The sequence below is a fragment of the Alexandromys fortis genome, unplaced genomic scaffold (assembly GCF_014885135.2).
Source record: "Alexandromys fortis isolate MF-2015 unplaced genomic scaffold, M_Fortis_MF-2015_v1.1 scaffold_162, whole genome shotgun sequence".
NCBI classification, from domain to species: Eukaryota; Metazoa; Chordata; class Mammalia; order Rodentia; family Cricetidae; genus Alexandromys; species Alexandromys fortis.
Window position 1 is genome coordinate 170,745 of NW_026068033.1, and position 12,983 is coordinate 183,727.

General features: G+C 44.5%; 1 long non-coding RNA gene across 1 annotated transcript; it reads right to left on the reverse strand.

Moving 5' to 3' along the window:
• Positions 1-6,240: 6,240 nt before the first annotated feature.
• On the reverse strand, positions 6,241-10,770 carry LOC126515259 (uncharacterized). Its single transcript, XR_007595801.1, has 2 exons — positions 9,392-10,770; positions 6,241-7,948 (listed from the first exon to the last, which is right to left on the reverse strand). It is a non-coding gene; the product is annotated as an uncharacterized lncRNA (long non-coding RNA).
• Between the last annotated feature and the right edge of the window lie 2,213 nt (positions 10,771-12,983).

Sequence of the window (12,983 nt, forward strand, 5' to 3'; positions counted from 1 at the left end):
AAGGCTGGTTATTACCTGTTACCATTGACCTAAGACCTAACACTGTCTCCTCATACAGCAGCAACTCCCTTCAAATAACTTGTGTTGGTTAGTCTTACATCAACTCACGGAAGCTAGAGTCGTTTGAGAAGAAGAACTCTCAAGTAAGAAAACCTGCCTGTATTTTCTTGATTGATTGATTTATGTGGGAGGGCCCAGGTCTCTGGAGGTGGTACAACACTGAGCTGGTGGCCATAGATGGTATAAAGAAGCAGGCTGAGGAAGCCAAGAGGAACAAGCAAGTACATAGTGTGCTTCCTTGACTCCCGACCCAGTCCTTTCCTCTGGGTTCCTGCCTTTGCTTCTGTCTGTAGACCATGACCCATGATATGTAAGTCAAATAAATCCTTTCCCTTGAAGTTGCTTTTTGGCCATAGTGCTTTATCACAGCAAGATAAATCCTAACTAAGACATACCTTCTCTTTCCCACTTGTAGGTCACTCCTACTGATGTCAAGCATGGAGGGTCTCTATTTCTCCTCTATTCTTTGATATGTCTTTATTATCCTCAGGGTCAGGTCCAAATTTTACCTTTCCCATGAGCCTCTGTGTGTATATGTTTGTAAAGTTTGTTGACTCAAAGTATATGCTATGATTCGTTTTTAAAACAGATAAAATCACATTTAAGAAATTCTCATTTAAAAGAAATCTACTCCTTGTCAAGATTTTTTCATCTATTCTCAGCATCAGTTCATTTCAAGCCACACTTAGAATAGCAAAGCACATAAATTTTACATTAGAAGGAATGAGAATATACAGGTTTTGCTTCAGATGTTTTATTAAATGTCGGTTTTGAGGCCTTGTGTGCACACACACTACTGGGACTTGTCGCCATTTAAGCTACTACCTATAAAAATGAGGGTCGGGAAGATTTAGAATGCAACTGGGATTGCACAATATATGCGCTAATAAGTAAACTAAGGATTTCTCTATTTAAAAAATTACTAAACAAAGCAAAATACTAGAACATGTATACATGGAGTGTGTATTACAGGACATTGCAATAGGCAAAGGCTCTAGATATGAACTCAAAAGCACAAGCAATAAAAGCAAAGTGTGGCAAATGAGAATCATTCCGTCAAGACTACAAACTTCTGTAGAGCAAAAGAAACAATTGACACACTAGAATAACAATGTATAGAATTAGAATAAGTATATGTAAAGTATTTACCTAACAAGAAGCATATATCCAGACTAGATAAGTAACTCAACATATCAACATACCCCCACACACAAGTATCACATATAATCCAGATAAACTGGACAAATGACCTAAATAGATACTTCTTCAGAGAAGACAGAGAAATCTGGGGGTACAGTTCACAGTGACTTTCCAGCAATAATGGAGACCTCCATTTGATTTTCAGCACCACAGAAAACAAAAGTAGCTATGAATTTTTTTTAAAGTATACAAAAACTATTTAGTGTCACTAATTGTCAAGAGAAAATCATTCCAAAATTCTAATAAGAGATCAGTTCACTACAGGATGACCATTATCTGAAAAAGCAAAGAGAGTCAAAAAGATGGATGGCTCAGCGGATAGAGGTCCCTGCTGCCAAGCCTGACACCTGAGCTCAATTACTGGGAGTTACACAGTAGAAGGAGAGAACTGACACCTGCATGGTGTCCTCTGACCTCACTTGCTGACCATGGCATGTGCACACACACACGTGCTCATGCACACACATGCAGACACATAACACACCAATAAAATAAATAAGGTGTAATTTTCTTAAAGACAAAAAGGAAAAGAGTAATAAATGTTAGTCAGAGTGTAGAGAAGGATAACTCTCATACATTTTAGGTAGTAATGTAAGTACAAGCATTATGAAAAATAATAGGCCAGTCACTGAAAAATCTAGAAACAGACCTGTCAATTGTTCTAGTGTGCCTACTACTGGGTATACATGCAAAGAAGGTGAAATTAGTATATCAAAGAAAAGTTATACTTGATATGTATGCATCACTGTGCTTAATAGTTGCATATACAGAATATACTGAGATGCTTATACCTGATAAATGGGTAAATGGATAGGTGTGTGTGTGTGTGTGTGTATATATATATATATACATATATATATACATATACATGAACTATCATTCAGCCATAGCAATGAAGGAAATGTTATTATGCATAGCCACATAGATTAACTAGAAAAACACCACATTAACTGAAATAAGTCAGACCCAGAAGGACAAATGCCTAAACTGAGGCATGCAGCTCAGGGCAAGAGCACTTGTCTAGCATGTATGGGGTCCTGGGCTCAGTTCTAAGCCTGGCAAAATAAAGAGACAATTACTTCATGTCCTCACTTACATGTGAAAGCTAATCATTTGATCTCAAGGAAGTAGGCAATAGAACAGTGGCTGCCAGAGCCCAGGAAGATTGGGCTCTGGGTGCAGCAAAACACAGTGGGACAGGAAGAATAACATCTAGTTTTCTTTCTTTTTATTTATTTATTTATTTATTAAAGATTTCTGCCTCCTCCCCGCTACCGCCTCCCATTTCCCTCCCCCTCCCCCAATCAAGTTCCCCTCCCTCATCAGCCCAAAGAGCAATCAGGGTTCCCTGACCTGTGGGAAATCCAAAGACCACCCACCTCCATCCAGGTCTAGTAAGGTGAGCATCCAAACTGCCTAGGCTCCCACAAAGCCAGTACTTGCAGTAGGATCAAAACCCAGTGCCATTGTTCTCGAGTTCTCAGTAGTCCTCATTGTCTGCTATGTTCAGCGAGTCCGGTTTTATTCTAGGCTTTTTCAGACCCAGGCTAGCTGGCCTTAGTGAGTTCCCGATAGAACATCCCCATTGTCTCAGTGTGTGGGTGCACCCCTCGCGGTCCTGAGTTCCTTGCTCGTGCTCTCTCTCCTTCTGCTCCTGATTTGGACCTTGAGATTTCAGTCCGGTGCTCCAATGTGGGTCTCTGTCTCTGTCTCCTTTCATCGCCTGATGAAGGTTAATATTCAGGAGAATGCCTATATGTTTTTCATACCCAAGAGATGCCCTATCATACAACAAAAGTATATGCTCAACTATGTTCATAGCAGCATTGTTTGTAATAGCCAGAACCTGGAAACAACCTAGATGCCCTTCAATGGAAGAATGGATGAAGAAAGTATGGAATATATACATATTAGAGTACTACTCAGAAGTAAAAAAACAATGACTTCTTGAATTTTGCATGCAAATGGACGGAAATAGAAAACACTATCCTGAGTGAGGTAAGCCAGACCCAAAAAGAGGAACATGGGATGTACTCACTCATATTTGGTTTCTAGCCATAAACAACGGACATTGAGCCTATAATTCGTGATCCTAGAGAAGCTAAATAAGAAGGTGAACCCAAAGAAAAACTTCTAGTTTTCTACAGTACTCTTATCTACAGCTGACTATATTTAACTGTATGTTTCAAAGTAAGGATAACTAATATAATATATGCTTACAGAAATATCATACTTTGATTCATAAATAGATGCATTTTACCTTGAACAAATTGAATATATATGTATATATATACATATATATTTAAAATTCTTAGGGGAAACTCATGTCACGTGATTAAATGTCAATCTAATTCATTGCTGGGACATCCAAAGGAAGAGAGATATTTTTCAGCGAAAAGACTGCCCAGGTGAAAGTAGAGAAAGCTATTCTGGAAGGCTGGTCTGTCAAGAAGAGAGAATAGCAGTGAAAACTTAACAGCAGGAACACCATGTGAATCCAGAACCCGGAGATCAGGGTGTAAACGTCACCAGAAAGCTGCATGTGGTAGGAGGAAACTACTCCCAGTGACCACAGGGAAGGCTCTGTGTGTCTGGGGTTCACGCCAACAGTTGCTGTCTCATTCCTGCCCAGAAGTTAAAATCGGCTATGGCAGCAGCAGCTTCTCCATCTTCCAAAGCAACAGTGCTGGAGATGTGGTGTTGGACCAATAATCTGACTATCTGAAAACTGTTAGAATCGCAAATTCTTGGCCCTTTCCTTCCTTTCCCCGGAACCGGTGAGTCAGAGAGCATTCAGGTGAAGCCCATCTGACTGTTTCAGAGAGCTCCCTAGGCAAATCTGTGGGACTGGGAAAGCAATGGCTTTGCCAATTGTGGAAACCCAATTTCTCCAGAGAAAGAATCAGGTCAACAGCACACAGCACTCACCCGGCAGCAATTTGTGGGTCCACTGGGCATCTCACTTAAGCTGACCTCACCTACCAAAGATGAGATTTCTTTTGTGTCCCTCCAAAAAAAAAATAGTCCAGCATTTATTTGAAATTGACTCAACAAGATAGAGAATAGGCTTCAAAGGCAGTGAGTGCTTTGAGGGGTTGAAAGCAGACAGAGCCTGGTGTGTGCAGTGATGCTGTGGAACCATGGTATCAAAGAGCCCAATGCCTACCCTGTCCATAAGTAAACTTCTTCACTCTCTGAGGCTATACAATGAGGATTTTCTGGAAACTTCCCCCACTGATGCTGGCCATCGCCTTACCATTTTGTAATGCTGTTGCTTCTGCCACGAATCATGATGTCAGGAGCCCAAACTCAAATGCACTGACTAGCAAAGAAAAACCACTAGATATGAAAACTGAAGCCACAGACTCAACTCTCCAAAAACCCAATGCGAACTGGATAAAACCAGTGAAGCCTCCAAATACCCAACAGTGGAATCTGAAATAGATTTTGTGAGAAGAAAAGTATAAACTAAGACCCAATGAGCTCAAGCTCCCAGAATGGAGGAGTAGGTGGACTCACACTCTCTTAGCTCAGAAACTACTGGCGACGGATGGCTACAGGGGAGGGAGAGCCAGTTTTCTTTAAGGGTACAGCCCCTAGCAGGTTGGTAACCCTCTGTGGAAGGCCATACATCCAAGAATATACAGGCAGCATCAACTGTCAGTGATGGCTTTAAAAACAATAAGGAAAAGGACACATGGTTGGTAGGAGAAGGAAAATGGAGTGGATCTGGGAGGCTAGGGGAGTCAGGAATAAACAGAATCAAAAGACATTGTATTTTCAAAGAATTAACAAAACTACAACATAGATACAGATAAAAAAAAAAACTAGAGGACAGAGAACCTGAAATGACCCTATCCTATAGCCATACTGATTAATATCTTGCATATCACCATAGAACCTTCATCTGGAGATGGATGGAGATAGAGACAGAGACCCACACTGGAGCACTGGACTGAGCTCCCAATGTCCCAAGGAGGAGCAGAAGGAGGGAAAATATGAGCAAAGAAGTCAGGACCACGAGGGGTGCACCCACCCACGGAGACAGTGGGGCTGATCTATTGTGAGCTCACCAAGGCCAGCTGGACTACGACTGAAAAACCATGGGATAAAACCGGACTCTCTGAATATGGCGGACAATGAGGGCTGCTGAGAAGCCAAGGACAATGCCACTGGGTTTTGATCCTACTTCATGTTCTGGCTTTGTGGGAGCCTAGCCAGTTTGGATGTCCACCTTCCTAGACCAAGATGGAGCGGGGAGGACTTTGGACTTTCCACAGGGCAAGGAACCCTGACTGCCCCTCAGACTGGAGAGGGAGGGGGAGAGGAGTGGGGGGAGGGGGAGAGGAGAGGGAGGAGGGGGGAAAAGGGAGACGGGGAGGGAAATGGGAGGCGGGGAGGAGGCGGAAATCTTTTTTTTCAATAAAAAAATTATATTTAAAAAAAAAAACTAGCACTGAGCACTGCCCTCCTAGAGTAGAAAATACAAGATCCGTCCATTTTTTGGCAGTCACTTGAAATCCTCATTTTCCCTTGACATCCTATTAAATTCCATCCTCATGAAAACACTTACGCAAGGCTTAAAAACCTTCTCACTAATTCCTCGACCCCCAAACACTTGCAGGTAGAAACTGAAGCACACTCTGGAGGGAACAATAGATAACTGTGCAGGTGTAGGTGGGCTGAACGCGTGCCCCACTACTGTGCCAGGTGTACACCCTCTCCATAACAAGTTAAGAGGCAAATGTTCTCCCTGATCGAATAATGATGGATGCACACGGTGGCCTAAGAGTGTGTTCATGCGCAAATGACACCAGAGAATCAGAGGTAGCCTTGAAAGGAACACATGTTTCCCAATTTCCAGAGACATCTTCAGTTTCTCTGTGCCTAAGGCAAAGGGGGGGGGGGATTAAGAGCAATGTTTTGTGAAAGCAAAATACTAAATGTATTTGATCTGTCTTGAAATCATAATAAGCATCAAAAAGGATAATTATACCGTTTATGTTTGTCAGCATTAATGAGACAACTTAAGATTAAAAGCCCCGATATGAACAAAAAAAAAAGGATTGCTACTTTTACATAATCAACCAAAACATCGCTTTCATGATTGAGTCTCCTTTCTGCTCACCCGATGGTGGAGGTGTGACATCCTGAGAGTTGCTTCAGGTGTGGATAAAGGAAAACTGCGGGAGAGACCTGGGCTTTGACATGAGCGGAGCAGACTGATGTGAAGTCTCCCTGCACACCGTGGGGGAAGGATTGCTCTTCTGACCGCTAACATCCTCCAAGGGACAAACCTAGCTATGTCTCTAGTCGCGATGATGCAAGATTGGTTAAAGCCGCCACGGCAGGTGCACATGGAGACCACGCTGACCACGAGCAGGATGAGGAGCATTAGTGGGTGCAGTGAGTCCACCAGAACGAGCTGGGAAGTAACATCAATCTTAGACATGAGTACTGCGAATCGCCCACAGATTATTCTAGTCTAGGAAAATCTGGGCAGTAAATAAAGGAATGCTCTTAATAGAATGGGACAAGCAGTGTTCAAAGCTCCAGAAGTTACCTCCCAAGAGACGATACATGCATCTACAACCTATCCGGGAGCCACTGAATAAGGGTGCCTGCGTAGGCTTAATGTGTAAAGAGGACCTCTGGGATGTCAATAGGGCCCTTAAAGGGACCACCTTCTAGGCACGCTCCGAATCATGCTACTGCAGAGAGAACACAGACCCCTGTGTCTGACGTTCATTGTCAGTCCCCTCCCTGGGTTTGTCTAGCACACTGCTATGATTTCTTGATTAGTCCGTTCACAGCAGTTGCCCAGATTTCCCACCTATAAGATGAGAGTTTCAACTCATGGATTCCTCAGTGCCCTAGGGCACTACAATCATTTGCTCTCACATCTGAAGACCTTTAAGAAAGATGCTTTGGGGTTGTTTCTTGGATCTAATAATCCTTAGACTTGACCTGAACCTGCAAGAGAAACAAACTCCAATCAACAGAAAGTTCAACAGACACAATCTCCAGTTTTGTTGGTAACTCTGCGGCTGCTCTAGGAAAATACCAAATGTGCCACACAGAAAGGGTGAGATGGATTGTCCCCATCTGCCCCCCCAGCTTTCACCGAACTCGACTGTAGTCAAGAGCAGGCTTTTCTGTTTGACCTTGAATAGAAATAAGATCGGGCACTAAGCGGGTGTCAGCCCTGGCACACACTGGAGGTGCTCAGCCTCCAGGAACTGGATGTGCCCAGCACCTCCTGGGCTCACATAGACACAGTCAAGGTGGCCTCCCCTCATCTGCAAAAATAAACAAGCACCACTGTCCTGAAAGAGGGTGCATTCCTGGTGTTGTATGTATGGGACAGGGCCTCATCTAGAACGAGACAAGTAATAATTAGGGCATGAAATCTAGGTAGCAACGTTCTACAAATGCCACTGCAGCCACAGAAGGGCTCTCACAGTGAGCGAACATCTGCCTTTTCTGTGCCCAGAGCAGCCAACTCTCCTGGTTGTGCAAGTGCAAATTCCAGACTTGCATGACCTTGTCTCCTTCTAATTTATGCCTCGGGCTCCGCATTTGTCTCGTCCTGGGCCAGGTCTTAGTGCTGTCACATGAACTAGTACATTTCCCTCTGAGGACACCAGTGTGTGTTACCTTTGCAGAAGCAAGGCAGTATAAAATGCACCTGAAAAAAAAATACACCTGAGTCAAGATAGTACAGAGTCTAGATCAGGACATCCTCCCTGAGCCTGGACCTGCAGCCATTCAGTTTTGGGTTCTTATCGATAACAAGATTCCAACAAAGCTCATGCAGCGTGAATCTGCATGGTTCACCAGGCTGTAGTGATCGTGCCCAGCCTTTCGGGCTTCAACTTCCTCACTTTTCTCAATCACTTTATTACTCTGGCTGATCAGTTTAATCAGTTACTGAAAGAAAATTTAAAGACAGAATGTAGTGGATAGAATCTTCCCATAGGCAGGCTCAGATGTTTGAGTACTTGGTGGCACTGTTTGGAGGTATGACCATATTGGAGAAAGTATGTCACTGCGAGGAGGGCTTTGCAGTTTCCAAACTATGTGCCATTCCGACTCACTTTCTCTCTGCTTCCTACTCATGGTTCAAGATGTGAGCCCTCAGGTCTCACTTCCAACTCCAGCCACCTTTTCTGCTTCCTGCCACCATGCTCTCTCAGCCCTTGTGGACCCTTAACCCTGTGGCGCCATAAGCCCAAATAAACACTTTCTTCTATAAGCTGTCTCGTCCATGATGTTTTATCACAGCAAGAGAAAAGTAAGCAATGCACAGAGCTTTTGTTAATGCAAATTTACCTTTTCAAACCCTAAAATACTGACTGTATAATGTGCACATGCACACACAACAAAAATCACCTGAGGGGCATCTTGAAAACATACATTCCTCCCAAGTGAGTGCTGCAGTTGTCATCATAAACCACCAGAGACTGTCGTAAGCTTTAAAAATGTGTTTTCCTACAGGTCAAAGTTCAGTTTCTTTGCAGGCTCTTAAGCTAGCAAATGGCTGTCTCCTCCTGCATCCACAAAACTTTTCGTGTATCTGTGTCCTGATCCCTTCTTTCAAGGACACCAGTCACACTAGATTAGAGTCTACCTAACAGTCTCATTTGAGCTTAATCACCTCTAAAATACACACACATTTATTTATTTATTTTTTACTTATGTGAATGTATGCCTGCTTTTCTGTATCTGTGCTGTGTGCAGGAAGTTCTACAGAGGCCAGAAGACGGCATAAGTTCTCCTGGAGCTGGAGTTATAAACTGCCCAGTGTGGGTGCTGAAAAATCAAACCTGGGTCATTCATAAGAGCAGTAAGAACTCTTTCCCTAGCCTGTGTATGTGTCTGTCTGTCTGGTGGGGGGGGGGTCTTTTAATTTTTTGAGGATTTTATAATGCTTACAATGTATTTCAATCATTTAGTCCCCTACTCCCCTTCGTAATTCATCCCAGATCTTCCTCAGTGTCCCCTTTGTAACTTCATTGTCTATTTTAAACAACTCATGTTTCCAATTAGCCCATATTCTCATGTGGGTGGGGGTCCAGTGGAGCATAGTCTACCTACCAAGGACTACACCCCTAAAGAAAACTGATCCTACCTTCCTTGACAGCCAATGACTGTCAACAGCTCCTCGGCTAGAGGTGCCAGTTCGTGTGCCCCTCCTCATCCATGCTGGAATGTTGACTGGCTTGATCTTGTAGAGGTCTTGTTCAGGCGACCACAGCTGCTGTGAATTCGTGCAGTGGTCCTGTCATGTCCGGTCCTCCCAAACCTCTGGATCTTACAGTTTTCCTGGCCCCTCTTCCACCACCTTTCCTGAGCCTTGTGGGGAGGGATGTAACAGAGCACCAAAGTGTGTCCAAAGTACAAATCTCTACACTCGTTCAAGTCTTATCAGAGAAGTGTCTTCACAGGGTAGTGCATGTTTGACGCAGAGACTCACGACTGGTCACAGTGCTGAGAACACGTGTCAGTAGAGTGTGCGGCCATAGTGGGAACTCTTCCATACCTTTTTAGGGGTCTCATTTCCAAAATAACCACATTTTGAGAGAGTGAGGCAAGGACTTCACTATAGCAGATTTAGGGAAATACAGATCCAGTCTCCGGCATCTTGAGGTGATCTCTGTCTTAACTCTGTATCTGTGATAAGGTCAAGCACCTGTCATAGATTTTCTTTTCGGTTGTTTTTCCACAGGCCCCTGCGCATCTGACTCCACAGGACAGTGTGGGAGGAACTGGACTGAACAACTACATAGGCTCTTTCTTTCCTAACAGACTCTGCTCACTTCTCCTCCTGCCTCTCCTCTTTCTGTGGCTCTCCCCCAGTCTTAAGTGGAGAGGGTGGTCTCTTTTCTTGTAATTTCCAACTATAACCAGTTTTTAGTCATGTTTTTGAAGCAGACCAGAACTAATGAAGCCAAATTTCATCAGGAGAGAATATATAACTTGCTTCTGAATTTAAATCTCAATGACAGAGAGAACATAAAAAAGAAAAACATGAAGAAAACGAGAGGAACCACACTTCCAATCCATTTGACGGTGAGCCGCCCTTCTTACAGGAGAAGCAGTAGATCCTTTGTGTGACTAGGAAGGAGCTGAGAAAACAGAAGCTTCCTTGGGATTCATCACAATACCTTCCAGGAGGTTTTGTGGCCATACTCACCTCTCAAGAGCCACATGTGAACAGCCAAAAACTCAGAAGAAGGCAACATACCTGGCTCCTGTCCAGCAGTCAATCAAACACACAACCAGCAGCGACATGCCCTCGAGTTCCAGCCAGAGTTCTTGGAGCCTGCACAGGAATTCAAGAAAACACCTTCCCGGGAGGCTCCCCAGATCCTACCCTTCCAGACTGGCTGCAGAGTGCCAAGACAGCACTTTCTCCAGCTGGCAGGCGCCCAAACACAGAAACAGATCACCCGCCCCAAAGGCAACTTCACCCTGGAAGCTTTGGAACAGAAGCAGTGAATTCATCAGGTTTTTCAAGGCACCATCCCTTGTGGCTGTTCACAACAGGATGAAGTCTAAACACTTCTGCTTCTTTTCCTCCCCTGCCAAGTTTATCTCCTCACCCCACAGCATTCTGCCAACCGCGCCATTTACTCAAATGAAAGCATTTTAGGCGGAACTCCAAAAACCCAGAAACAACAATCATTTCTGATTTCAGGCCTGGTCTGTTTTGATCAGATTAAAAGAAAAAATATTTACAGCGTTTTGATAAGGGCAATCAGAGGCAAAACCAAAAACAAGCCAAATACTATTTCTGATTAAAAAAGCATGAGATACTAAGATGTGCGCCATGATAAAATTTAGTGCCCGTATCAAGAGGTGTCCTCAAAGGGGCCTTGTTTTCCCGGTGCAATCAGTGTCCACACAGATAAGGACAAAGAAATATTTTGCCGCTTTTCTCAAGGCTGTATGGAAAAAGAGCCAAACTTCCCCACTGACAGCGTTGGCTCAGCGGGGAGACAATCCTCTTCAAGGGTATCGATATTTTATAAGCCCCAGACAATAGCGGGAGACATAAATATGACTTCTGAGAGGCTCCTGTGACCAGCTTTCTGTCACCGAGACAGGATGCCTCAGAGAGACAAGCTAGAGGACAATCAAAGGGCCTGAGGGGTAACTAGGGGACAGAGGACTTACCAAGCCTGTCAAAGGCCCAGTCTCCATGCCCACAGCACAAGAAAACAACAGAAAATAAAAAGCAATAGAGAGATTCCATAGGCTTTAGCCCTGGTCTGCTAGGCCTGGGCCTTGAGGTCTCTGGGACAACAGATCATGGTGGTAGGGAACACAGAGCTGAGCAGAGCTGCTCAGCTCAGGAGTCACAGTGAGCAAGGGCCGAGACATAGGCTAGATCCTGAGGCAGTTCCCTTTGTAAACTTGACACCACCTAGAATCACCATCAAGAGATTTTAATGAGGCAGGGTCTAGATCAGGCTGGTCTCTGGGCATGCCTGTGAGGGTTTGTCTGTCTTAATTACCTTACCCGATAAGGTAGACCAGCCTAAAAGTGGGTGGCATCATGTCCAGGTTTGGGGCCTTGGAGGGGGTGTGTAAGTGTGAAAAACGCTAGCTGAGCACTAAAGACACACAAGTTCTTGTCTCTCTGCTCTTGACTGAGGATGGGATGGGTCTAGCTGCGTCAAGACTGCCAAACAAGCCCTTTCCTGGCTAAACTGTGTTTTTGTTAGTGTCCCCCAATGTTCTAACTTCCTTCCCCTTGGCCGTTCCTTTTAAATTCACCGCCATCTCCCAATACTGTCATAGGCTACTAACCATACCTTCAAACCCCCCAAATTCTTATAATAAAGAAAAGGGTGAAATGTAATTATTTAGTCACCCTTAAGGCTGCACTTCTGGGTCCTAAGGCAGCCACATGTGGGCAGACCCTTGGGAAAAGGACCCGTATGACCCACATGCCCGCATGCATGGTTACCTCCACCCGCGACTCAACTAACCCCCTGAGTGTGCATGCGTGGGTCACCTGCCATCTGCATCATCAGAGTCTGACATGCTCACATGAAACCCCTGTGAGCATGTGCAAGGCGTAGGGTCGCCCGTCATCAGCGTCTGACGTAGGCACGTCTCCTCCCCGCCCCCTGCACATGTGCTAGGAAGCCTTTAAAAGCTGGACTTCCATCTTCACGCCGTCTCTTCCTCCGCACACCGTTTCCTCAAGCCCGCATCAAACTGGTCTCAGACACCCCAAGTTGCAAACCCAAAAAACTACTTCAAAAGTTACATATTTTTTCCTTACAGAGCACAGGGAATCATAAATGAACACGTTTACCACATATGCTAGTAGGGACCTCAGCCTGTCAAGTTGCATCAAATTGGAGAAATGCGTGTTATAGGTTTCAAATGCCTTCAGACGACATTCTTGGCTTCCTGGTCAGTTCTTCCCACCTTTGAAGGCAGTGTGAGGTTGTGATATCCGGAGTAACAGCAGCCATAAGCATGAAATGAAAACATACCACTTCACACCTGCTGAAGTCAAAGAATAAGAGCCTCTCCGTGCCTGGCTGATAAACCAGCTCTGAGAGCCGCCTGAATCCAGACTTCTTCTTCACTGGACAGTGATATTTTGTCATCGAACCAATGGTTCCAAAACAGGCACTTGGAACAGCACCAGCAGCTCCTGGGAATGTACTGGAGACTCTAACCCTCGAGCACCATCCCCATCA